At 41.2% G+C, this 25,923-nt stretch overlaps 1 long non-coding RNA gene across 1 annotated transcript; it reads right to left on the reverse strand.

The window, feature by feature from the left end:
• Window positions 1-3,603: 3,603 nt before the first annotated feature.
• Window positions 3,604-10,401, reverse strand: Gm36076. Its single transcript, XR_376936.1, has 3 exons — window positions 10,306-10,401; window positions 7,405-7,529; window positions 3,604-3,636 (listed from the first exon to the last, which is right to left on the reverse strand). It is a non-coding gene; the product is annotated as a predicted gene, 36076 (long non-coding RNA).
• Between the last annotated feature and the right edge of the window lie 15,522 nt (window positions 10,402-25,923).

Here is a 25,923-nt window from a genome sequence, read left to right on the forward strand (position 1 = left end):
TTGCCTTTTTCTGTCTTTTATTTTATTTCATTTTATTTTTGAAACAGAGTCTCCTGGATACCCAGGCTGACCTGGAACTCTCCATGTAGCTGATGATGACCCTGAACTTCTAATCCACCTGCCTCCAGCCCAGACTGCTTGGATTACAAGTGTGGGCCACTACTTCCTGTTTGTGCTATGCTGGAGATCTAGCCCAAGGCTTCATGTATATGATCCCTACTGTCACCCGCACAAATGGGTTTTCCTAACAACACCGTTTGCCTCCAAAGGACATCAAACATAGCCATGAAAGAACGGAAGCCACAACAGAGCAGCCTGAGGTGTGTGGCATGAAAGAAAAAGACTATCACAGTACAACATTTGGAAGGTGGCAGTGGGCTGGTTCCACCCACATGCATTAGCTTTGCCATAAGCTATTCTGTAGCACACAGGCAGAAATAAAGCAGCCATTAGTCCTGTGCCCTCATCCTCAGACTCAAGACTGGCCAGAACCACCCCTGCCCAGCTCTCCTGGATCTGAAGGGAGAAAAATAAAAGCCAAAGACCTTGAGATGCAGGCAGTTTGTACACAGATAGTACACAGGACCCTATGTCTGGATTTTATTTCTTCACACATGCTCTAAGAGGATGCATTTGTTACTTACTACTCTAACCAAAATGACTCCATAGAAAATACTTACAAGAGGAATGGCTTATTTGGGTTCATGGTTTCAGAGGATTTATCCCACCATGGAGGGAAGGCATGGCAGAGCAGCAGAAACATGCAGTAGAGACTTATCCACATTGCACAGTCCAGGAGGCAGAGAAGGCAGAATGAGAACCGAAGAAGGGTGGCTTGTCCCTAGTGACTGACTGCTGACAGCCAGTTCACATCCCCTGAAGGCTCCACAGCCTTTAAAATAACCCTGCCAGTGCAGAAACAAGCCTTCCAAATGAACTAGTAAGGGACATTTCAAATTTACACCAGAATAGGGAATATTTTTTTAAAATCACTATTAAATATAACTTCCCCATAATCTGACAATTCTACTTCTGGGTATGTAGCCAAGGAAAATAAAATGAATTATGTCAAAGGCATTTCCATGTTTATTGTAGCACCATTCAAAATAGCCAAGGGATAGAAACACCCTGTCTGTCAAGTGATGAATAAATTATAAAACACTGGTAAACACACACCATGGAATACAATTCAGCCATAAGAAGTGAAAGCCTGTCATATAGGATCTCATAAAAGAATTAAAGATTGTTAAGTAAAATAGACAAGGCATAGAACGAAAGTTGCCCCTGATCCCACTCATGTGTGGAATCTAAAAAAGTTGATCTCATAGAAAAGTCATAGTCAGTCTATTCATTGAGAATAGAATAGTAACTCCCACCCAGGGCTTGGGTAGGAGGCCAGGAAAATGGATTAAGGTATTAGGTATTAAGTTACAGGATAATTAAGTTTTCATGTTCTATTGAAGCGCTACTGCTGTATATATGTTAAAAGTTGTAAGAAGGGGATTTGAAGGTTTTCAGCACAAAGAAATGAGAAGATAGACATGTTTACCTTGACTTGAGCAGTACACAGGACACACCTGCATTAAAGCATCGTGTGCAAACAAAGATGTTCACTTCTGGTGTCTAGTTTAAAAAAAGTAAATAAATAAATAAAAGATGGGAAGTGCCAGAGTCTGGAGAGGAGTGCTATGAACCAATGTCAGGATGGAGGCTGTGGCTGCCTCCATAAGACCTGAATAAGATGAAGTTAGTCAACATTTCATGAGTAGAGGGAGGACTCCCAAGACCCCCTCCTCAGTAGAGGAGGTGATGACAGGGGATGGCCGCTGAAGGAGGCAGAGTGAGTTTTCTAAGGAGGCAGAGTGAGTTTTCTTCACCAGTGTCATTCACAGTAGGTTGCTCACACCTCATCAAATGGCCCTGAATCTATGATCATTTAGGCAGCGGTAATTGTACTTGTTCAGTTATTTTGAAAAAAAGAGGAGGGAGAGAGGAGGAGGAGGAGGAGGAGGAAGAGGAGGAGGAGGAGGAGGAGGAGGAGGAGAAGGAGGAGAAGGAGAAGGAGAAGGAGAAGGAGAAGGAGAAGGAGAAGGAGAAGGAGAAGGAGAAGGAGAAGGAGAAGGAGAAGAAGAAGAAGAAGAAGAAGAAGAAGAAGAAGAAGAAGAAGAAGAAGAAGAAGAAGAAGAAGAAGAAGAAAGAACAGCAGCAGCAACAACAACAACAAGAAAAGAATGAGAAGAAGAGGATGGGGAGGGTTGGATGAAGAAGTAAGATGGATGTAGTTTAAATATATCAAACTCATTTTTGACATCAAAGAATTAACACTAATGAAAATTAAATAAAATTTACTTTAAGTGCACATTATTATAGCTTTAGGAAAGGCTATTTGCAAAGCTAAGGCACAGCCAGCAGACCCCAACCCCACCCCCACCCGCAAACTGTGTCCCACTTAGAGAGGTCAACAGACTAAGGCAATGAGACCTACAGTCTGCAGTTGCGGCACCTATTTCTAAACAGACAGGAAAGAAAAGGAAGCCTGAATGGCACTATTATGGTGGCTAATTAAATTTCTTCTTTGACGTTACAATGCCTTCTGTTTTGAGGATCATTACTTTCCTCGTAGCCTCTTTCAAGAGCTCAGTTTAAGGTTTTAAGTTAAGAAAACCGCAAAGCAAGCCTTAAAGCCGCAGGCTGCCCTGCTGCCCAGATGGAAACTGCTCCTGGAGCAGAGGGAGGAAAACAGCGCATAAGCTGTTGTATCTTTGGAAATCCGTGAACCGAGAAGGAAAAGGAAATAAGTGCTGTTTTACAGGAGACGATCCCACGCGTTATAGTGTTTACAGCTGCGGGCGTGCTTGCACGTGACCTTCAGCTAATATTGAAATGCCAAGATGTCCGTTTCCTATTTAATATTCATTTATTCAGCCAGACATTAGGTTCTGCCTGAGATGGGCCAGGATTCTTTTTATTTTTTTTCAGTCTTAAGATAGTAAACAGTATTTTATTAATTATTATTATTATTGATTGGATATTTTCTTTATTTACATTTCAAATGTTTTCTCCTTTACAGGTCTCTCCTTCGGAAGACCCCATCCCATCCCTGCTCCCCTGCCTCTATGAGGGTGTTCTCCTACCTACACAACTCCGTCCTCCCGTCCTGGCATTTCCCTACACTGGGCATCGAACACCCTGAGGCCCAAGGGCCTCTCCTCACACTGATGTGAAACAAGCCCATCCTCTGCCACATATATGGCCAGCGCCACGGGTTGCTCCATGTGTATTCTTTGGTTGGTGGTCCAGTTACCAGGAGATCCAGGGGGAATCTGGCCTGTTGACACTGTTGCTCCCTGCATGGGGCTGCAAACCTCCTCAGCTCCTTCAGTCTCTTCTCCAACTCCTCCATCAGGGAACTCCGAGGTCAGTCCAATGGTTGGCTGTGAGCTTCTGCCTCTGTATTTGTCAGGCTCTGCCGGAGCCTCTCAGGAGACAGCTATATCAGGCTTCCATCAGCAAGCACTTCCTGGGATCCACCTTAACGTCTGGGTTTGGTGGCTGTATATGGGAGGAGTCATCCCAGGGATGCAGGAATGGTTCAATATACAGAAATCCATCAATGTAATCCACTACATAAACAAACTCAAAAGGAAAAAAAAATGACATGATTATTTCATTGATGCCGAAAAAGCATTTGACAAAATTCAACATCCCTTCATGGTAAAAGGCTTGCAAAATTCAGGAATTCAAGGCCCATACCTAAACACAGTAAAAGCAATATACAGCAAACCAGTAGTCAATATCAAACTAAATGGAAAGACACTTGAAGCAATCCCACTAAAATCAGGGTCTAGACAAGGCTGCTCTCTCTCTCTCTCTCTCTCTCTCTCTCTCTCTCTCTCTCTCTCTCTCTTCAATATAGAACCTGAAGTTCTAGCTAGGGCAATTAGACAACAAAAGGAAGTCAAAGGGATACAAATTGGAAAGGAAGAAGTCAAACTATCACTATTTGCAGATGATATGATCATATACTTAAGCCATCCAAACATTCCACCAGAGAATTGCTAAAACTGATAAATAACTTAAGCAAAGTGGCTGGATATAAAATTAACTCAAACAAATCAGTACCCTTCCTATACTCAAAAGATAAACAGGCTGAGAAAGATATTAGGGAAATGACACCCTTCACAATAGTCACAAATAATATAAAGTATCTTGGTGTGACTCTATAACCAAACAAGTGAAAGATCTGTATGACAAAAACTTCAAGTCTCTGAAGAAAGAAATCAAAGAAGACCTCAGAAGATGGGAAGATCTCCCATGTTTGCGGATTGGCAGGATTAATATAGTAAAAATGGCCATCTTGCCTAAAGCAATCTACAGATTCAATGATATGTCCATCAAAATTCCAACTCAATTCTTCATAGAGTTAAAAAGAGCAGTTCTCAAATTCATATGGAATAACAAAAAACCTAGGATAGTGAAAACTATTCTGAAAAATAAAAGAACTTCTGGGGGAATCATCATCCCTGACCTCAAGCTGTGTACAGGGCCAGGATACTTATGTATGTGTAGGAAACTGGGACAAAATGAGTGAGACTGGAATGGCTTTGGGGTAAGAGTAGCCAGGAGCTGGATGTAGTAGAATGGGAGATGGCTTAGCCAGGTGTAACTCCTTGTTGTTTGTAGCTTGAAATGGGCTGTTGTAGGTTCATTTACACTGTTGGAATCAGCAGAGGCTACAACTGTGGCTTCTTCTCTTTGCCCTTAGAAAGCTAGGTAAAGAAATCAAAACTTACTTTGCTCACAGGGTGACAAGATTATCTGACAGAAGCAACTTAAGGGAAGCAGAATTTATTTGGGCATGATATCATGGCTTCCCGTCAGAGTACAAAGGCATTATGGGAGAAACATGCTGGAACCACACTTACTATATGGTGCTACAAAGGGTGGCAGGACCCCTAACATTGGGAGCAACAGGGAGCAGAGACCAGATAGAACCCTGTTCAGTTCAGTTAGGCCCAGTGTCCCAGGGATTCTATTACTTCCCCAGAGAGTGCCACCACTGATCTTGTTAATGACATTCGATCTATATCAGCCAAGCAACTAGTATCCCCTTAGAAATTGAGGCAGAGAGAAAGAAAGGGTGTCTCACTCATATCTTTGGTATGTCACCATACTCCTGAAATTTGGTAAATGAAGGTTGTTGACTGACAAAGCTGAGGACTTCCCCCAGTTACTCTCCTCTTTTTCTCAGTTACTGGTAAGTGAAAACGATAAGCAATGATACTGAACTAAAACACAGCTGCAGAAACCGGTACCCAAAGCCTAGAGAAAGAGCAGAGAAAATACACTGCAGACATAGAGCCCTGTGCTGCCTAAGGTTTAGTGTGAACACAGACTGTTGTCACGTGATTATAATGGAGCTTCAAATGTCTTCAATTCTCTCAATTCATGTGTTTGTGGTAATACATGGGCTAACCTGAGCTCTTCAGAGGTGTTCAGATACACAGATAAAGTCAGACTACGTTTCTCCTTGCTGTGAGATAAGACACTCAATAAAAGCAGCTTAAGGAAGGAAAGGATTATTTGGGCTAAGTTTAGGACAGTATATGGTATACCGTGGTGGGCAAGCCTAGTGGTAAGAGCATTGAAGTGGCTGGTCACATTGCATCTGCCATCAGGAAGCAGAGAGGCTGATAGAAAGTGGCACCAGGATATAAAACTGTAAGGTCTGTGCCCGATGACCCACTCACTACATTGAAGGGCTAACCCTTAAATCAGTGTTCTCAACCTGTGGGTGGAGATCCCTCTGGAGGTCAAACAACCATTTCACGGGAGTCACCTAAGGCCGACATTGGAAAACTACGATTCACAACAATAGCAAATTACAGCTATGAAATAGCAACGAAGATAATTTTATCTGGGGTGGTGGGGAGGTCATTACAACATGAGAAACTATATAAAATGCTCCCAACATTATGAAGATTGAAAACCACTGTCTTAAAGTTTACACAATTCTCTAGAACAGCACCACCAGCTGGGACCAAGCATTCAGTCATGTGAGCCTACAGGAAACAATTTGCATTGAAACCACAAGCATTATGTTCCAGTTACCTATAGCATCCAGACAGCTGTCTGTGTTCTAGAAGCCATGCCTATTGTCTTATAGTCAAGGCACATCGTAGGTTATGCCATGTGCGTTTCTGTAAGTCCATTCTACAGTATCGACACAGAATGAAAGTGCCTGCTATCAAGCATCTCAGAACCCACCTGCATCAACACCAAGCAACATCCCTCTACAGCAGGTGTGATTCTCACTTCAGCTGTCTACTTGACAAATTAGGGAACACCCAAGGAGCCGGTAAGGTGGCTCTGTGGGTAAATGTGCTTGCTACCAAGTCTGATGACATAATTTTGAGTCATAAAACCGACATAGTAAAGATAACTGGCCCCTGTGAGTCGTCTCCTGACCTCCATGTGTGCACCATGTCATATATAAATGCCAAAAGGAAAGTTTAAAGAACATACAGCTTTAATGATGCACATCTTTGTGTGAGAATTCGAAGGCTTTTCAGACAGGAAAACTGAAGAAGATTCTGCCTGAAAGTGGGTCGCTCCATCCCATAATCAGAATTTAAAAAAAAAAAAAAAAAAAAGGAGACAGGAGCAAGCCAAATGAGCCCTGGGATGCACATTGTCTGCTTCTTGGTGCCAAGGGCTAAGCTGTTCTGCCTTGCCTTCTCCACCATGATGGACTTTGTTCCTCTGAACTGAGAGCCACAATACACCCTTGCTCCCTTCAGTTGATTATTGATGGTGTTTGGTCTCATCCATGAGAAAACTTAACCAATACAGTCAGCTTTTATTAATTTTTTGCATCTTATTTTCAGCACTCGTGGTGGATCCCAGGACTCTATCATGCTAGGTGTGTACTTCCCAACTGAGTTCCCTTCCAGCCTTCAGTCTGGTCTCTACAGGGCAGCTCAGTGACTGAAAGGGCATTTTGAATGAAGGCTCCCGATTTTGAACTAAAATCCTTGCTCACTATACGTGTCCTTCAGGACAGCACACTGCTCCAAAGCAAAAGTGGAATTCTATAGAGCCAACCAGGTAGAGGCCAGACACTATTTCAGCAGATGATAACTGCAGTTGAAGCATTTAAAAAAAAATCTGCTGACACTTGGAAACGTGTGTTGCCTTAAGTGAATAAGAACAAAAGTGTGTTTCCCATTAGAAACAGAGAGGAGTTGAACATGGGACTTGAATGATAAGAATCACCTTTATTAAGTTGCTTGGGCTCAGCTTTACCCTCTTAGTAGTACCACCATTAAAAAGAAAGCATTAAGGAAAGTGTTTGGGGTGGGGGTGGGGAAAAGGATGCAATACACTCACCAATTCTATACTCACCAATACTGTTCAGCAAACATACAGGCAGAGCCTGTTCTGAGCCTTCCATGGATGGCTCTTGCTTCTCTCAGTTCACCAGCCCCCATCCCTTATGCTGTAGCTATGAGACTGCTCCAAAGTCAAGACTGGGTTAAGAGGGGAACAAGAGGAATGTTTTAGATGAAATCAGATGTGACCTCTGGCTTTAGGAGCATTTGTTGAGCATGGCTTTAATTATAGAACTCAGGCAGCTTCCCCAGTCCCTACCATGGCTGTAGTCAGTGTACCTCGATAGCTGCACACAGCCTTCCAGCCTGCCAGGAGGAAGGGTTTACAACCTCACACTCCATTAAAAAAATAAATAAATCAGAAGCCCCCGGGCCATCACATGCTTGCAAGCAATGAAACTGCAGCCTATTTACCTCTCCTAAGACATTTCAAGTCCCAGTCCAGGCATGGCCTTACAAGCCTCAGCAAACCTTACTGCAAAGGAATTAACATTCTTTTGCTGTGAGGCAGTCTGGTTTAGGGCAAATGGCCCAGAGCTGAAATCCAAGGGCTCATCCACGGGTTTTTTTGCCTTAATGGAAGGGAAAGTTTTGTCCCTTTAAGACCTGTAGATACTTCAGGGTAAGCTCCAGTTCTTTAAAGATGCAGTCACTGGAGCGAGCACTAAGGGTTAGGCTACTTCTGATGCAAGGGAAAGGAAGTTCATGAATGTGGAAGTCAGGGCCGAGTATCATGGGGAGAACATTCGAAGTCACTGGGAATAAAGACGCAAGGGAACTATGGACCGGAAGCCAAATGTTGCCTTCAAGACTAAGAAAAGTTTCAGCACTGGGAAGGAGCTGGGCCAGCCATGAAAGGTCTGTCTTAAGCAGGGGAAGCGCTGGTGTGATGGCTGATTCCATGGGTTACCTTGTCGCGACTACAGCACCCCACAATTTAGTCAAGTGCTTTCTACTTGATGTCAAGGGTGTTTTGTGTTTTCGTTTTTGTTTGTTTGGCTGTTTGTTTTTTTAAGAGCTAGGGATTAAATAGAGGGCTTTGCTCAGGCTAGCTAAGCAGTCTTCATCCCCAATCAATACAATGTAGTTCAGACTGACCAGAACTCACCAATTCTTTTGCCTTGACTTTCTTCTGGAGTCCTGAAAGTCAAGGGGTGTACCATCATATACAGTTCCATGAAGTTTTAATTTCTTAAGAATCCTTTTTTGAAAGAGACCTATCATCTATCTATCTATCTATCTATCTATCTATCTATCTATCTATCTATCTATCTATCTTTTTGGTTGTGCATGTGCACACATGCATGTGCCATGACATACATGTGGAGGTCAGAGGACTACTTACAGGCCTCAGTCCTCTCCTTTCTCCATGGGAGTTGTAGTGATTGAACTTAAGTCCTCTGCCTGGCAACTTGTTTTTTTACTAAATGAACCACCTCCCAAGCCTCCATGAGGTATTTAATTGCACTGATTTACTCTGCATGCATGTGCTCACACAGACATGTATATATGTACATATGCATGGGCACATGTAGTTACAGACATGACACAACACGTGTGTACAGGTCAGAGGTTACCTTTGCATGTTTCTTCTCTCTTCTGCTATGTGAGGCCTGGGGATTGAATTCAAGTCCTTAAATCTGTTACTATTGTGAAAAAATTTTGTTTCTTCTTCTATTATGATTGGTAGGTTTGCCGGGTATAGTAGTCTGGGCTGGCATCTGTGGTCACTCAGAACTTGTAAATTATTATAGCCCAGGTGCTTCAGGCTTGTAATGGCTTCACTGAAAAGACATGCGTTATTCCTATGGGATAGGGTTTATATGTGACTCAGTTCATCTCTCTTGCAGCTTTCAATACTCTTCATTGTTATTCTGTATATCTAATGATTTTATTAGCACCTCATGTGAGGAGTTTCTTTTCTAGTCCTGTCGGTGTGTTCTATGATGGTGTTCTGCATGCCGTTTGCACCTTGATAGAACCTCTTCACTTAGATTTGGGGATTTTGTTCCCATAATTTGGTCGGAAATATTTTTGTGCTTTTAACCTGTGTTTCTTTTTACATATGATGTATAGACTTGTTCTAATATAGTTTTCCAAAGTTGCTACATGTTTTGTACTTGAGGTCTTGTTTTTGTTTTGTTTAATTTAATTTAATGCTTTCTACATTTGAAGTGATCCATTTTGTCGACCTTGTCTCCAAGATCTGATATTCTCCCTCCCACTTGAACCAGTCCATTGCTGAGGCTTTCCTTTGAGCTTTCTTGTTTGGCTTCCTGAGTTGTTTGTTTGTTTGTTTATTTGTTTTTAACCTTTATTTTAGTCTTAGTTTTTCTCTGGAGATATTATCTCTATTAGTTTCTATACTCATATCTAGAATTGTTTTCACTATTTCACATGCAGAGTAAATTTTGTTTCTGCATTTATCCTGCCATTTATTCATATTCTTTTTGAGTTCCTCAAACACATTTACAATTGCTATTTTGAAATAACTGTTTTACATATCAGCTATTACAATATTATAATTAGGGTAATGATTTTTAGAGGAGACATTTTGTATTGGATATTCTTGTTTCTATTTTTGCAGTGAGCCCTAAGCATCTGGAGTTAAGTCATTGTTGTTTCTTAGTATTGGTGTCTGGTCTTGCTTTTGAGGAGAAGGTCCTTGTATCTTTGTTTGCTGTGATCCCAACTTGTCAGGATGTGAGACAGCTTGAGTGGGGTTTAGTTTCCACTTCAATGTTTGGGCCACTCTATGTTAACGTAAAAATGGGGTGCTATCAGTGGTCTCAGTTCAGTAAGGGAACAGTACATCTTCTGGACAAGGTGTGCCTCCATACAGTCCTGGATTAGTACTGTGTGTGAGATGGCTGACAGAGGGACAGGTAGGTGAACTGAGTTTGGGATTCCTTACCTAAAATTTGAGTTGCACTCTCTGTCATCCCACATTGGTGCTATGGATGAGATGATGTCGATAGGCAGACAGGCTGAGTTCTGTTAGTTTTTGTCTTCCATAGTTTAAATTTACCTGCATATAGACAAGAAACTTCATTTTCTTTGTAACATAAAACAAAATGAAAAACAACATAATCTTATGGCCCTGTCTTGTACCCTAAAACAGACATAATCTTGAGGTCTCACATAACTAGGAATAAACAATGCTTCCCAAAACAAATAGCTTCTGGAAAGAGTAACAAAAACACATTGTTAGAAGGCAGCACATTTCCTTCTCTTATGGCACTTAAAATCTCATTGGAGAGTCAAGATCGTGACAGTAAAACAAGCAAAGCAAGGCCATGTGTTACTCACAGCCAGATCTGCCTGGAAAGCTCTGCAGGAATCCAAAGAGGCTGGACCTCAAGCAATCCTAGGGATTGCTTCCATGCCCACTCCTCGCTCTTTCCCTTCATCCCTCTTTCCCTCCCCTCTCCCCTTTCCTTCCTCTCTTTCCTACATTTCAGGTTTACTTTGTACCTAATCCAACTCCATTCCTCTTTCAGCACAGGATAAAGGCTTGATTCAAACAAGGTCCTTGACCCTAGAGAGCCTAAGGAGGGGGACTGGCTTTGACAAATGGAGACTTGAGCTAGGGCTTCAAAGACAACAGCTGAAGGCTACATTTTGTGTAGTAAACAATGGATTTAACACATTTATTGTAGCATGAATTATGCAGTTGCTTGTAAACCTTGAAGTTTTGAAGTCTTCTATTTTATCTTTGTTAATAAAGAAGAGTGTTTGGTGTTTGTTTGGGTCTTTTCATTTGTTTGTTTGATTTTTTTTTTCCTGTAATCAAGTCATAAGCACACAAAGGATCAGGAGCAAGGACACTCTGTGGCAGGGAGGAAACCATTCTTATCATACACCCACAGTCACTTTGGCATTTTTAAAATCTCTTTTCTACACTATGTTGTAGATACATACATAAAATTGTGTACTCTGATCTTCTCTTAATAGCGTCTCCAGAATTTTCATTTTATAAAATCTTGTGCAAGCACATTGTTTAAAAGTTTAAATGGTTAAAAATTACTGATTTAATTTTTTTTATCATTTTACATTGAGATTTTTCCTAGTTTTTCCCTTATTAAAACTGGGCTAAGAAAAGCTTTTTATAATCTCAATATTTATGAGTTTTAGTATTTCATAAATGAAAAGAGCTTTTAGAGCTCACTGATCCCAACAATATCAATTTTCAAAAAAAAAAAAAAAAAAGAAAAAGAAAGAAAGAAAAAAAGAAGCTGTATGTATGGACAAATTGCTGGATATCTCTGAGCTGTGCTCATTGGCATTTGCTGTATATTGGAACCATCCCAAGGTTTTATTAAAATACAGATTGTGGTTTAGTGGGTCTGGGGTGGCGATCCTGACAAGCTTTGAAGTGATGTTCAAGATATAATTTATGCAACAGATAGGAGGATTTGAGGCCAATTGTATCTGTTCAAAGCTCAAGTATAAACACATACTCCATGCTGTTTCTGCTTCCAAGGGGAAGGCTCCAGTGGTTGAAGTTTAATTGTATAACCTTGGTTTTAAGATATTTTTTTTCTACCAGCCATTGGAGAGGTGCAAGCCCTTGATGGTTTACCAATAGGTAGAAAGATTGGATGGAAATTCGCTGATAACAAGGATCATCCAAAATCTGCTGACCTTGAGAGTCTTCCTGAGACCAAAGTCAAGGTTTCAGAATGAATATTAAATAATTTGAATGTCTTTCTGGAAAAACTAGTGCCTTGACTCAATTTTAAGACCTTCTCAGCAAAGTAACATCGCCAGACAGAAATACCTGAAAACTGGTCTCTTTTGCTAGCCTATATAGGAGTCACCGATACAGGAGATAGTCAGGATTGTCACTGAGAGAAGTCCCCCTCTCTTGGAAAAATAAAGTATCACATTTGTGAAATTTTCATAAACATCATTTACATTTGAACAAAATGTCAGAATTATTGAGCATGAGACAGGAAGCAAAAGTAAAAAAAAATGTAGATGATTTGGGTGTCTTTACAAAAGGAAGAGAGCGTTGATAGCTTCTGCTACCGACACACTTCCCTGTGCAAGGTTTTCAGATGCTAATGTTCTTCTTGAAACATGCTAAATGCCTAAATCACAAGCTTCAAATTGTTCCTGTAGAATGAGCTTCAGCACCAGTGAGCAAGGAAAGACAGCTTTTTTTCCCTCATGTAAGCCACAATAGAACCTCTCTTCTTCCATTTAAAATTTTGGCTCAAGCTTTCCAAAAGCTGGTGGTGCTCTGGCTGCTGTGTCAGAATGTCAGAGTGATGTCCGAGAGAGACTTCCGGTTGGGTAGGCAAGCCGGCGTGGGACTTGATGTCTGTGCTCTTTCCTAGGTGTAGTCAGTTCTGTTTCTCAGAGCTTGATATCTCGAGCAGTCTGTCTATAACCAAGCTGGTTAATGAGCTTCCCTGCTGTTATGGTTTCAAGGTGTAGTATCTCTTATGGGCTCAAGTGTCCGACGCGTGGTCCCCAGATGGTGGCTCTTTCAGGAGGTTCTAGAAGCTTTGAGAGGATCCTATCTGGGGGAAGTAGATCACTGTCTCTAGCAACCTGTCTGTTATGGAGTAAGCATCTCTTTCCTGCCTCTACTGATAAAATACTCCTCTTCCATGCATGGGCCCAAATAACCATAGGATAAAGTAGTTAAAACCAGGAGGAAAATAAATCTTTCTTCCTGTGGGTTGTTTACATTAGGTATGGTCCCCAAGAAGGTCGCTCTCATGCTTTGGAATAAATTCATTTTATGTCACCATCCTCATCCTCAAAGCATTACACTCTGCTCTCTACCCTCACATCAACATCTGTTGATGTTTCTGCTCCATTGGATTCAATCCCAATGTTCTCTGCTCAAATTCTAGCAGCCTTGACCTTCAGAAAAAAAATTACATCATCAAAAGTTATTTATTTATTGTATGTGTGCATGCCACAGTGCTTGTGTGGTAGATCAGATGGTAATGTTCGAAAGTTGCCTCACTCTTTCTACCATGAGGGTCCAGGGAATCAAACTCAGACTGTCAGGCTTAGCAACAAGTACCTTAATCTACTGAGCCATTTCATCAGTCTCTGCTTTGGCCTTTCTGGTCCATCCTCCATCCCAATGTCACACTATTCTTCCTATAGAGAAAATATTTTTAAGTGCCAACTTGCCTTAGACAGAAATCTTTGAGTGTAGACAGAAGACCACACATTGTCACCTGGTAATCAGTGTCTTTCAACACTCCCTGTTTATCTGGTCCACTTCACCCTCCTTGATGCTGTGATGTAACCTCACTCAAGCAGTCCATTCCTGAAAGACACACAGAGGAAGACATTTTGCACAGTGCTTACAAGGCTTTGGTTCATAGCCCACCTCAAAAATTTACATGATCTTAAATTTAGGGCAGATGCCTTAACTTCTAAATAAGGATATGAGTAGTGGCTGTCTCCTATGGTCATCCCAAGGTTTACTTTGAGCTTAGTAGGTTAAGCTCTAGAAAGGAAGTTACTCCTGATTGTCCAGAGAGAGAGGAGGAGGAGGAAGAGAGGGGAGAGGGATGGAGGAAGGGAGACAGACAGAGATAGAGACAGAGACAGACACACACAAAGAGACAGAGAGAGACAGAGAGGGAGGGAGGAAGGGAGGAAGGGAGAGAGAGAGAGAGAGAGAGAGAGAGAGAGAGAGAGAGAAAATCAAGCCATCTACAAATTCAAGGTCTTTCTGTAATTAGTCAAAGGAGGGAGGGAACTGGGTAGAGGGGATAATGTGAGGAGGGAGAATCCTCAGGTGTAGGGAGAGCAGGGGCGAGAGAATGGAAATCAGTGGGGAAGGTGGCATCTCTATGATATGCCAGAGATCTGGGATGGGGGCAACTCTATCTGAGTCTCCTAGAGTGGGGAATATGGATCTTGAAGTGGCCATTTCTTGTAGCCATGCAGGACTCCCACAGGAGGGATAAGGACAGCAACATAGTCACAAAACCTTTGACCCCAAATTGGTCCTGCCTATAAGATGTGCATGTCCAAAGACAGCAGAGACTGAGTGAATGCCCCAAATTGAGACCCATCCCCTGGGCAAAAGCTAATTCTTGACATTATTAATGATACTCTGTTAATGCTTGTAAACTGGAGCCTAACATAACTGTCCCCTGAGTGGCTTCATCCAGCAGTCAATGGAAACACATGCAGAGACCCACAGCCAAACATTAGACGGAGCTCAGGGAGTTTTGTGGAAGAGTTGGGGAATGGATTGAGGGATCCAAAGAAGGCAGGTCCTCCACAGGAAGATTATAAGAGACAAACAACCTGGACCCTTAGGAGATCCCAGAGACTGAACCATATATGTAGCAGATGTGCAGCTTGGTCTTCATGCGGGTCCCTCAACAACTGGAATGGGGGCTGTTCCTGAATCTGTTGCCTGCCTGTGGATCCTGTTCCCCTAATTGTGCTGCCTTGTCTGGTCTCAGTGGGAGAAAATGAACCTAGTCCTGAAGTGATATGATGAATCTGGTATGGGGGCGGAAGTGATATGGGGGGGTCCTCCTTCTCAGAGAAGAAGGGGAGGGAGATTTTGTGAGAGAGTACTGGAAGGAGAAGGGGGCTGATATGAAAAATAAATAGATTTTAAAAATAGGAATAAAGTATCCTGCCTGAGACTTGCAGCCTCTGCAAGATGGACATTGAATACACTAGGTTTGTTTTTAAGAATACATAGATGAGACTGATGAGGTAGCTTAGCAGGTAAAAATAAATCTTGCTCTGCAAGTGTGAAGCCTGAAACCTCTATTTTAAGACACATTTTCCTTGTTGTGGAAATAGAGTTGACACCACTCAAGGAGAAGAAACCTACTTAGGAAGACACTAGGTCCAGAGATGAGGCCCAGGAAGGTTTTCACCCTAAGACAAATGGGCTCATCCAACTCCTCTTCTTGTACCCTCTGCTTTCTTTTTCTCAAGATATTTGAATTGTAATTTTAAAAACTGCATTGGAGGAGGCGGCGCCATCTTCGGCTCCAGACAACCAACCACCTTCCTGGTGAGTGCACAGGGATCCACCAGCCCGAGAGGTTTGTGCCTCAGGCCCCGGTGGCGGGAGTCTCCTTGGCTCCAGGACTCCGCAGAGGGCAGGCTGCATGGGTGACGGAGTGGAATACGGAGGCCAGCTGTTTCTGGGGTAGGCGAGAGCCACAAAGCTTCTGAGGTGGCGCCATCTTCAGCTCCAGACAACCGGCCACCTTCCTGGTGAGAGCACAGGGGTCCGCCCGGCCCGAGAGGTTTGTGCCTCAGGCCCCGGTGGGAGCCTCCTTGGCTCCGGGATCCCACAGAGGGCAGGCTGCACGGGTGAAGGTGTGGAAAACAGAGGCCATCCATTTCTGGGACAGGCAAGAGCCACAGAGCTTCTGAGGTGGCGCCATCTTTAGCTCCAGACAACCGGCCACCTTCCTGGCCAAAGCAACACAGCTTCTGGGAAAGATCCTGTTTTGGGCCTTCATCTTCAGCCAGGAGGAGGTCCAAACACCAGATAACTGTGCACCTTCCCTGAAAGACGAGAGCTTGCCTGCAGAGACTGCTCTGACCACTGAAACTCAGAGGAGAGCGCTAGTCTCCCACGTCTGCTGATAGAGGGTAACAAAATCAACAGAGGAACAATCTCTAAACAAAGACAACTATAACAACTAACTCCAGAGATTGCCAGATGGTGAAAGGTAAACATAAGAATCCTACTAACAGGAACCAAGACAACTCACCATCATCAGAACCCAGCACTCCCTCTTCGCCCAGTCCAGGGCATCCTAACACACCTGAAAAGGTAGACCTGGATTTAAAAGCATTTCTCATGATGACGGTAGAGGACATAAAGAAGGAATTTAATAACTCACTTAAAGAAATACAGGAGAACACTGCTAAAGAGTTACAAGTCCTTAAAGAAAAACAGGAAAACACAACCAAACAGGTAGAAGTCCTTATAGAAAAACAGGAAAACACATCCAAACAGGTGATAGAAATGAACAAAACCATACTAGACCTAAAAAGGGAAGTAGACACAATTAAGAAAACCCAAAGTGAGGCAACGCTGGGGATAGAAACCCTAGGAACGAAATCTGGAACCATAGATGCGAGCATCAGCAACAGAATACAAGAGATGGAAGAGAGAATCTCAGGTGCAGAAGATTCCATAGAGAACATCGGCACAATAATCAAAGAAAATGGAAAATGCAAAAAGATCCTAACTCAAAACATCCAGGAAATCCAGGACACAATGAGAAGACCAAACCTATGCATAATAGGAGTGGATGAGAATGAAGATTTTCAACTCAAAGGACCAGCAAACATCTTCAACAAAATTATTGAAGAAAACTTCCCAAATCTAAAGAAAGAGATGCCCATGAACATACAAGAAGCCTACAGAACTCCAAATAGACTGGACCAGAAAAGAAATTCCTCCCAACACATAATAATCAGAACATCAAATGCACTAAATAAAGATAGAATACTAAAAGCAGTAAGGGAAAAAGGTCGAGTAACATATAAAGGCAAGCCTATCAGAATTACACCAGATTTTTCACCAGAGACTATGAAAGCCAGAAGAGCCTGGACAGATGTTATACAGACACTAAGAGAACACAAATTCCAGCCCAGACTACTATACCCAGCCAAACTCTCAATTACCATAGATGGAGAAACCAAAGTATTCCACGACAAAACTAAATTCACTCATTATCTCTCCACGAATCCAGCCCTTCAAAGGATAATAACAGAAAAAAAAAAAAAACAATACAAGGACGGGAACCACGCCCTAGAAAAAACAAGAAGATAATCCTTCAACAAAACGAAAAGAAGACAGCCACAAGAACAGAATGCCAACTTTAACAACAAAAATAACAGGAACAATTACTTTTCCTTAATATCTCTTAATATCAATGGTCTCAACTCCCCAATAAAAAGACATAGACTAACAGAATGGCTACACAAACAGGACCCAACATTCTGCTGCTTACAGGAAACCCATCTCAGGGAAAAAGACAGACACTACCTCAGAGTGAAAGGCTGGAAAACAATTTTCCAAGCAAATGGTATGAAGAAACAAGCTGGAGTAGCCATTTTAATATCGGATAAAATCGACTTCCAACCCAAAGTTATTAAAAAAGACAAGGAGGGGCACTTCATACTCATCAAAGGTAAAATCCTCCAAGAGGAACTCACAATTCTGAATATCTACGCTCCAAATGCAAGGGCAGCCACATTCATTAAAGACACCTTAGTAAAGCTCAAAGCACACGTTGCACCTCACACAATAATAGTGGGAGACTTCAACACACCACTTTCATCAATGGACAGATCGTGGAAACAGAAACTAAACAAGGACACAGTGAAACTAACAGAAGTTATGAAACAAATGGACCTGACAGATATCTACAGAACATTTTATCCTAAAACAAAAGGATATACCTTCTTCTCAGCACCTCATGGTACCTTCTCCAAAATTGACCATATAATTGGTCACAAAACAGGCCTCAACAGATACAAAAATATTGAAATTGTCCCATGTATCCTATCAGACCACCATGGCCTAAGACTGATCTTCAATAACAACATAAATAATGGAAGGCCAACATTCACGTGGAAACTGAACAACACTCTTCTCAATGATACCTTGGTCAAGGAAGGAATAAAGAAAGAAATTAAAGACTTTTTAGAGTTTAATGAAAATGAAGCCACAACGTACCCAAACCTATGGGACACAATGAAAGCATTTCTAAGAGGGAAACTCATAGCTCTGAGTGCCTCCAAGAAGAAACGGGAGACAGCACATACTAGCAGCTTGACAACACATCTAAAAGCTCTAGAAAAAAAGGAAGCAAATTCACCCAAGAGGAGTAGACGGCAGGAAATAATCAAACTCAGGGGTGAAATTAACCAAGTGGAAACAAGAAGAACTATTCAAAGAATTAACCAAACGAGGAGTTGGTTCTTTGAGAAAATCAACAAGATAGATAAGCCCTTAGCTAGACTCACTAGAGGGCAAAGGGACAAAATCCTAATCAACAAAATCAGAAATGAAAAGGGAGACATAACAACAGATCCTGAAGAAATCCAAAACACCATCAGATCCTTCTACAAAAGGCTATACTCAACAAAACTGGAAAACCTGGACGAAATGGACAAATTTCTGGACAGATACCAGGTACCAAAGTTGAATCAGGATCAAGTTGACCATCTAAACAGTCCCATATCCCGTAAAGAAATAGAAGCAGTTATTGATAGTCTCCCACCCAAAAAAAAGCCCAGGACCAGATGGATTAAGTGCAGAGTTCTATCAGACCTTCAAAGAAGATCTAATTCCAGTTCTGTACAAACTATTTCACAAAATAGAAGTAGAAGGTACTCTACCCAACTCATTTTATGAAGCCACTATTACTCTGATACCTAAACCACAGAAAGACCCAACAAAGATAGAGAACTTCAGACCAATTTCTCTTATGAATATCGATGCAAAAATCCTCAATAAAATTCTCGCTAACCGAATCCAAGAACACATTAAAGCAATCATCCATCCTGACCAAGTAGGTTTTATTCCAGTGATGCAGGGATGGCTTAATATACGAAAATCCATTAATGTCATCCATTATATAAACAAACTCAAAGACAAAAACCACATGATCATCTCGTTAGATGCAGAAAAAGCATTTGACAAGATCCAACACCCATTCATGATAAAAGTTTTGGAAAGATCAGGAATTCAAGGCCCATACCTAAACATGATAAAAGCAATCTACAGCAAACCAGTAGCCAACATCAAAGTAAATGGAGAGAAGCTGGAAGCAATCCCACTAAAATCAGGGACTAGACAAGGCTGCCCACTTTCTCCCTACCTTTTCAACATAGTACTTGAAGTATTAGCCAGAGCAATTAGACAAAAAAAAAGGAGATCAAGGGGATACAAATTGGAAAAGAGGAAGTCAAAATATCACTTTTTGCAGATGATATGATAGTATATATAAGTGACCCTAAAAATTCTACCAGAGAACTCCTAAACCTGATAAACAGCTTCGGTGAAGTAGCTGGATATAAAATAAACTCAAACAAGTCAATGGCCTTTCTCTATACAAAGAATAAACAGGCTGAGAAAAAAATTAGGGAAACAACACCCTTCTCAATAGTCACAAATAATATAAAATATCTTGGCGTGACTCTAACTAAGGAAGTGAAAGATCTGTATGATAAAAACGTCAAATCTCTGAAGAAAGAAATTAAAGAAGATCTCAGAAGATGGAAAGATCCCCCATGCTCATGGATTGGCAGGATCAACATTGTAAAAATGGCTATCTTGCCAAAAGCAATCTACAGATTCAATGCAATCCCCATCAAAATTCCAACTCAATTCTTCAACGAATTAGAAGGAGCAATTTGCAAATTCATCTGGAATAACAAAAAACCTAGGATAGCAAAAACTCTTCTCAAGGATAAAAGAACCTCTGGTGGAATCACCATGCCTGACCTAAAGCTTTACTACAGAACAATTGTGATAAAAACTGCATGGTACTGGTATAGAGACAGACAAGTAGACCAATGGAATAGAATTGAAGACCCAGAAATGAACCCACACACCTATGGTCACTTGATATTCAACAAGGGAGCTAAAACCATCCAGTGGAAAAAAGACAACCTTTTCATCAATTGGTGCTGGCATAACTGGTTGTATCGTGTAGAAGAATGCGAATCGATCCATACTTATCTCCTTGTACTAAGGTCAAATCTAAGTGGATCAAGGAACTTCACATAAAACCAGAGACACTGAAACTTATAGAGGAGAAAGTGGGGAAAAGCCTTGAAGATATGGGCACAGGGGAAAAATTCCTGAACAGAACAGCAATGGCTTGTACTGTAAGATCGAGAATTGACAAATGGGACCTAATGAAATTCCAAAGTTTCTGCAAGGCAAAAGAAACCGTCAATAAGACAAAAAGACCACCAACAGATTGGGAAAGGATCTTTACCTATCCTAAATCAGATAGGGGACTAATATCCAACATATATAAAGAACTCAAGAAGGTGGACTTCAGAAAATCAAATAACCCCATTAAAAAATGGGGCTCAGAACTGAACAAAGAATTCTCACCTGAGGAATACCGAATGGCAGAGAAGCACCTGAAAAAATGTTCAACATCCTTAATCATCAGGGAAATGCAAATCAAAACAACCCTAAGATTCCACCTCACACCAGTCAGAATGGCTAAGATCAAAAATTCAGGTGACAGCAGATGCTGGCGTGGATGTGGAGAAAGAGGAACACTCCTCCATTGTTGGTGGGATTGCAGGCTTGTACAACCACTCTGGAAATCAGTCTGGCGGTTCCTCAGAAAATAGGACATAGTACTACCGGAGGATCCAGCAATACCTCTCCTGGGCATATTTCCAGAAGATGCCCCAATTGGTAAGAAGGACACATGCTCCACTATGTTCATAGCAGCCTTATTTATAATAGCCAGAAGCTGGAAAGAACCCAGATGCCCCTCAACAGAGGAATGGATATAGAAAATGTGGTACATCTACACAATGGAGTACTACTCAGCTGTTAAAAAGAATGAATTTATGAAATTCCTAGCCAAATGGATGGACCTGGAGGGCATCATCCTGAGTGTGGTAACACATTCACAAAGAAACTCACACAATATGTACTCACTGATAAGTGGATATTAGCCCCAAACCTAGGATACCCAATATATAAGATACAATTTGCTAAACACATGAAACTCAAGAAGAATGAAGACTGAAGTGTGGACACTATGCCCCTCCTTAGAATTGGGAACAAAACACCCATAGAAGGAGTTACAGAGACAAAGTTTGGAGCTGAGATGAAAGGATGGACCATGTAGAGACTGCCATATCCAGGGATCCACCCCATAATCAGCATCCAAACGCTGACACCATTGCATACACTAGCAAGATTTTATCGAAAGGAACCAAATGTAGCTGTCTCTTGTGAGACTATTCCGGGGCCTAGCAAACCCAGAAGTGGATGCTCACAGTCAGCTAATGGATGGATCACAGGGCTCCCAATGGAGGAGCTAGAGAAAATAGCCAAGGAGCTAAAGGGATCTGCAACCCTATAGGTGGAGCAACATTATGAACTAACCAGTACCCCGGAGCTTTTGACTCTAGCTGCATATGTATCAAAAGATGGCCTAGTCGGCCATCACTGGAAAGAGAGGCCCATTGGACTTGTAAACTTTATATGCCCCAGTACAGGGGAACGCCAGGGCCAAAAAGGGGGAGTGTGTGGGTAGGGGATTGGGGGTGGGTGGGTATGGGGGACTTTTGGTATAGCATTGGAAATGTAAATGAGCTGAATACCTAATAAAAAATGGAAGAAAAAACTGCATTGGAAACAGACTTAACAAGTCTATTAATTATGCATAACCATATAAATAATAATAATTGATATCTGTCAAGAATAGGGAACATAGGCTCTACTCTAATGTTATAGGTTTATGAGTGAACATTTTTTATGTATGTTCCCTTTAATATTTTACTTTTAAAATAGTTATTTAAAATCTACTACAAAATATTTTTAAAGTATTTATTGTATATATGTGTAAGTATGCCATGTTACAGTACACATATGGAGGTTAGAGCATGACTTGGGGAAATTAGTTCTCCCCTTCCACCATGTAGCTCCTGGGAATCAAACTCAAGTCATCAGGATTGGTGTTAGGCACCTTTACCTTGTGAGCCATCTCACTATCTCTCTGTAAGTATTCTTAAAATGGCACATACCATAACACTCATCCTTCATGAGTCTTAAGTAATCATGGATTTGTGGGGGAAGTTAGTCAACAAGAGCATCCCCTCTGAGCATCAAAACTTGGAAACATGCTGAAGAGAAACTGGATAGTGATATATTTATACAAAAACAATGAGGCAGATTTACATAATATTATAGATATTGGTGTGATAGAATTTTTAAAAATTATTATTGCCGAAAACATAGATTACATATTTTATGTATAATGTAATTTTATTTTTGCATATAAAAATGCAATATATAAATGCATATATGTGGAGAAAAATTGGTATAATTATGGCCCACTGCATCAGCAGGGGCAAGAATATTGGCACATTTCTTTCTTTGTGTGTATATGTGTGTGTTGTGTGTTCATTTATGTGTGCATGTTCACATGTGTTGGTGCGAGTGCCTGTGTCAGTGATGTTTGTATGGAGACCAAGGCTATTTGGGGAATCTCCCTTGATTAGTCTCTACGTTAGCCTTGGAGGCTGTGCTTTTCAGTTAAACCCAGAGCTCACTATATTGAAGAGTCTAGCCAGCTGGTTTGCTCCAGAATTTCTGTCTCCACCTTGCAAGACATATCACCTGCTTACCTGACTTTCATGTCAGTTCTGGGAATCCGAACTTATCCTCTGAGCCCTCTCCAATAATAGTCAATGTCTAAGATTTTGATTACATTAAAATGATTATCATGAATTACAAATTACCATTTAATATTGCTATCAAATTATTATTAACAAATAATCAATTTTAAATATTTGATATTATGAATTATTTAAATATTACATTATAGAAAGTTAGATAAACAAAGGGAGGAAGCACAGCTATTATCTCTCACTGTAATGCAATCAGTCTCTTTATCATACAATTGAACCTCTTCCTTTGTAGTCTATCTCTAGCTGTTCTTTTTTCCTTTACATTTTAACTACTAGAATAAACATTTCTACATTTTGCTTCCATCCCATAATATTTTGTTTAATTTTCCTGGAATGTCTAAGTATCTGTATCTAACATTTATAATGGATAATATTTTACATTACTACACTTCTTTGTCTAACCATTCCCACAAGGTTGGACATCCAGGCAGTGTCCAATTATGAAAAAACAATCTGTATTGCTGTGCATTGTGGACAGTCATCTTCTGAGAACTCCCCAGGTAAGGACCCACTTTGCCTTAAAAGACAAAATTCTTCTAAAGGTGAAGGACAACTTACTGCATGAAAGCTGTCACCTCCTTCTCCCTAGTCCTCACCACACACCTCCATGTTCAACCTGTCTCTCACCAGTATTCTGCCAGACTGCAGACATGCTTCAAGCATCCACCTCTGCTCTACCACTGACACAGATACGCCTTCTAAGCTGGAGGAAAGGGGCAGCTCCTGATACCTGGAAAAAGGCTGGGACCAGGGCCAAGAGCATTTGGTAGATGCAGCCCTTTCCAGTTTCTTTTAAGTATAGCCCAAGGCCTTGTGGCCATCATTGAGATCAATATCTGATCCAGAGTTTGATCTTAAGAGGCACTGAGCCATCTTATTCCAAGACTAGACACTGAGGCTCTGTAATGGATGTGACAGAGAGGCTGGACTGTACATCAGAAGACCACAGTTCCACCTTCTGGATATACACAATGGGGGGCGTGAGGAGAACTTACTCTTCCTGAAAGGTAAAAGTCTTGGGGGGGGGGAAGAGGAAGGAGTCCTTAGTAACTCTTAGTGCTGTGCACTTGGGAGGTACCAAGACGTTTCTCCTTTATGAAGTTGAGAAGCAGCAATGTACTCTGATTGCTACATTCATGGCAGGAAGCCAGTGTTTTATTCTCAAATACATATTTTATTGAGTATCTGCTGGATACTAGGTCAAATTTTAGCCACACAGGATACAACAGTGAATAATAATAATAATAATAATAATAATAATAATAATAATAGCAAAGTCTTTCATCAAACCTTACCTTCTAGTGGGTGACAATGACATAGGGACACAAGTGAATGAGGTTACTTAAAAAAATTATGCAAAGTAGACTGTGGAGACAGAGTATAAAGGAGTAAAAGAAACTGTTGTTTGCTAAAGGGTGAATAGAAAGTCCCCAGAGGTAAACATGGTAAAGAGACCAAATAGTGTAAAGAAAGGAGCTGCCAGAAGATCTTCTGCTACTAGAGAAAAAGCTGGCACCAGAGAGAAAGAGAACACATCTAGCTTATAGGACTCTGAGAAAGGAATGAACACTGTTTAAGTGTCCCAGTTTTTGACATTTTGTTATAGCAACTCCAGAAGTTAAGGCGAATATAATAAGCCCATGGGCCTTTATGAGGGTTTTCAAAACAAACGTCATCATTCCTGGGTCTGCAAAGAACCCTTAATTTGGCAATGTATGCAATATTTCTCCCAAGGAAGCACACAAAAGAATTTAAACTTTTCCAGTGAAAAAGAAGAAACACACACAAAATTATCAAAAAAGGATTCTTTGAAAATAATGAGAAGCCATTTGAGGAATGCTGAGTCAGATTCAGTCAGGATCTAGTATGGAGTCACTCCAAGGCAAGTGAGAAACCTTCTTTCACAGGAGTGACCTTGGATTCCCAGTTCTCAGATTCTGTCCTGTACCAGAACTTACTGGAAATGCCTGAGACTCATATAGGAAGTGTTTATCAGGAAGGTGGTTTGCTAACAACTAAATCCCTTATCTTCAAAGCTCATTTGTGTCAAGAGATACACTAATAAGTACATAGATAGAAAAATAAATACTTTTAATAGGTGGGTTAATACCATATCCATCTAACAGAATAACAACCATAGGCTTGTACCTAGGGTCTGTGACCTTTCTGGTCACAGGTTATTGGCCCCATTATTGGTATCAAGTATGAATTCTTTCTTGTGGAGTGGGCTTGAAATCCAATTAGAAACTAGTAGGTTACTTCTATAACATCCATGCCACTATTGCATCAGTGAGCATATCTTGTCAAGCCACTTGCTATTCCAGCTTGCAGGGTTCACCACTGGGTAAGAGTGTTGATTACTTTACGCTCCTTGTAGCATTCGTAGCACATTTCAGGACCATGAAAGCTAGTCAGTAGGCATGAAGTTTCTAGTTTGGTACCAGCTTGATATTTCTAAGTTCTGTGACTCCAGTGGTATCTTCAGCATCATGGTCTTATGGCAAAATTACAGAATGTAAACAAGAGCAATGACAATACTGTATAATATATGATAGTTAAAACAGAGGACCAAGACTAGCTAACATGAAGAGCAGAAGATACTATGGAATACTTAGTCACCAATGGGATGCCTTTACCATTCTTACTCTGTCTAAGACTCAGGGATCATCAGAGAAAGGAATCAGAAAGATTTTGAGAGTCAGAGGTCCTGGATGACTGTAGCTAAACAGTAGTGTTTGGCAGTGGCACATGAAATCACAGTGGTGGTGACTACGTGCACAGGAACAAACCAGGCAACACCACAGCACAGATGGGGAGGGGTTTATGAAGTCCCCTAGGCGAAGAGCTATGGGAAGTTGATGAAGGTTGGGAGTGGGAGAGTTGGATTTCTTCAGGGATGAGGCTGCTGGGAGGCTAAGCTCCAGTGGACAGTCCCCCTCCCATGCAAAGGCAGCACTAAGAGGACTCAGTGAGTTTAAAATAAAGGACACATCGAACTTGGAGGGACTATTGGGGGGAAATAAAGGAGGTATTAGAGGGGAGAAGTGGAGGATGAATTTGATCATAAATGTCTGTCACATGAAATCTAGGACCATCTCTGGCC

This window comes from Mus musculus, chromosome 5, assembly GCF_000001635.26.
Source record: "Mus musculus strain C57BL/6J chromosome 5, GRCm38.p6 C57BL/6J".
In the NCBI taxonomy this organism is placed as follows: domain Eukaryota; kingdom Metazoa; phylum Chordata; class Mammalia; order Rodentia; family Muridae; genus Mus; species Mus musculus.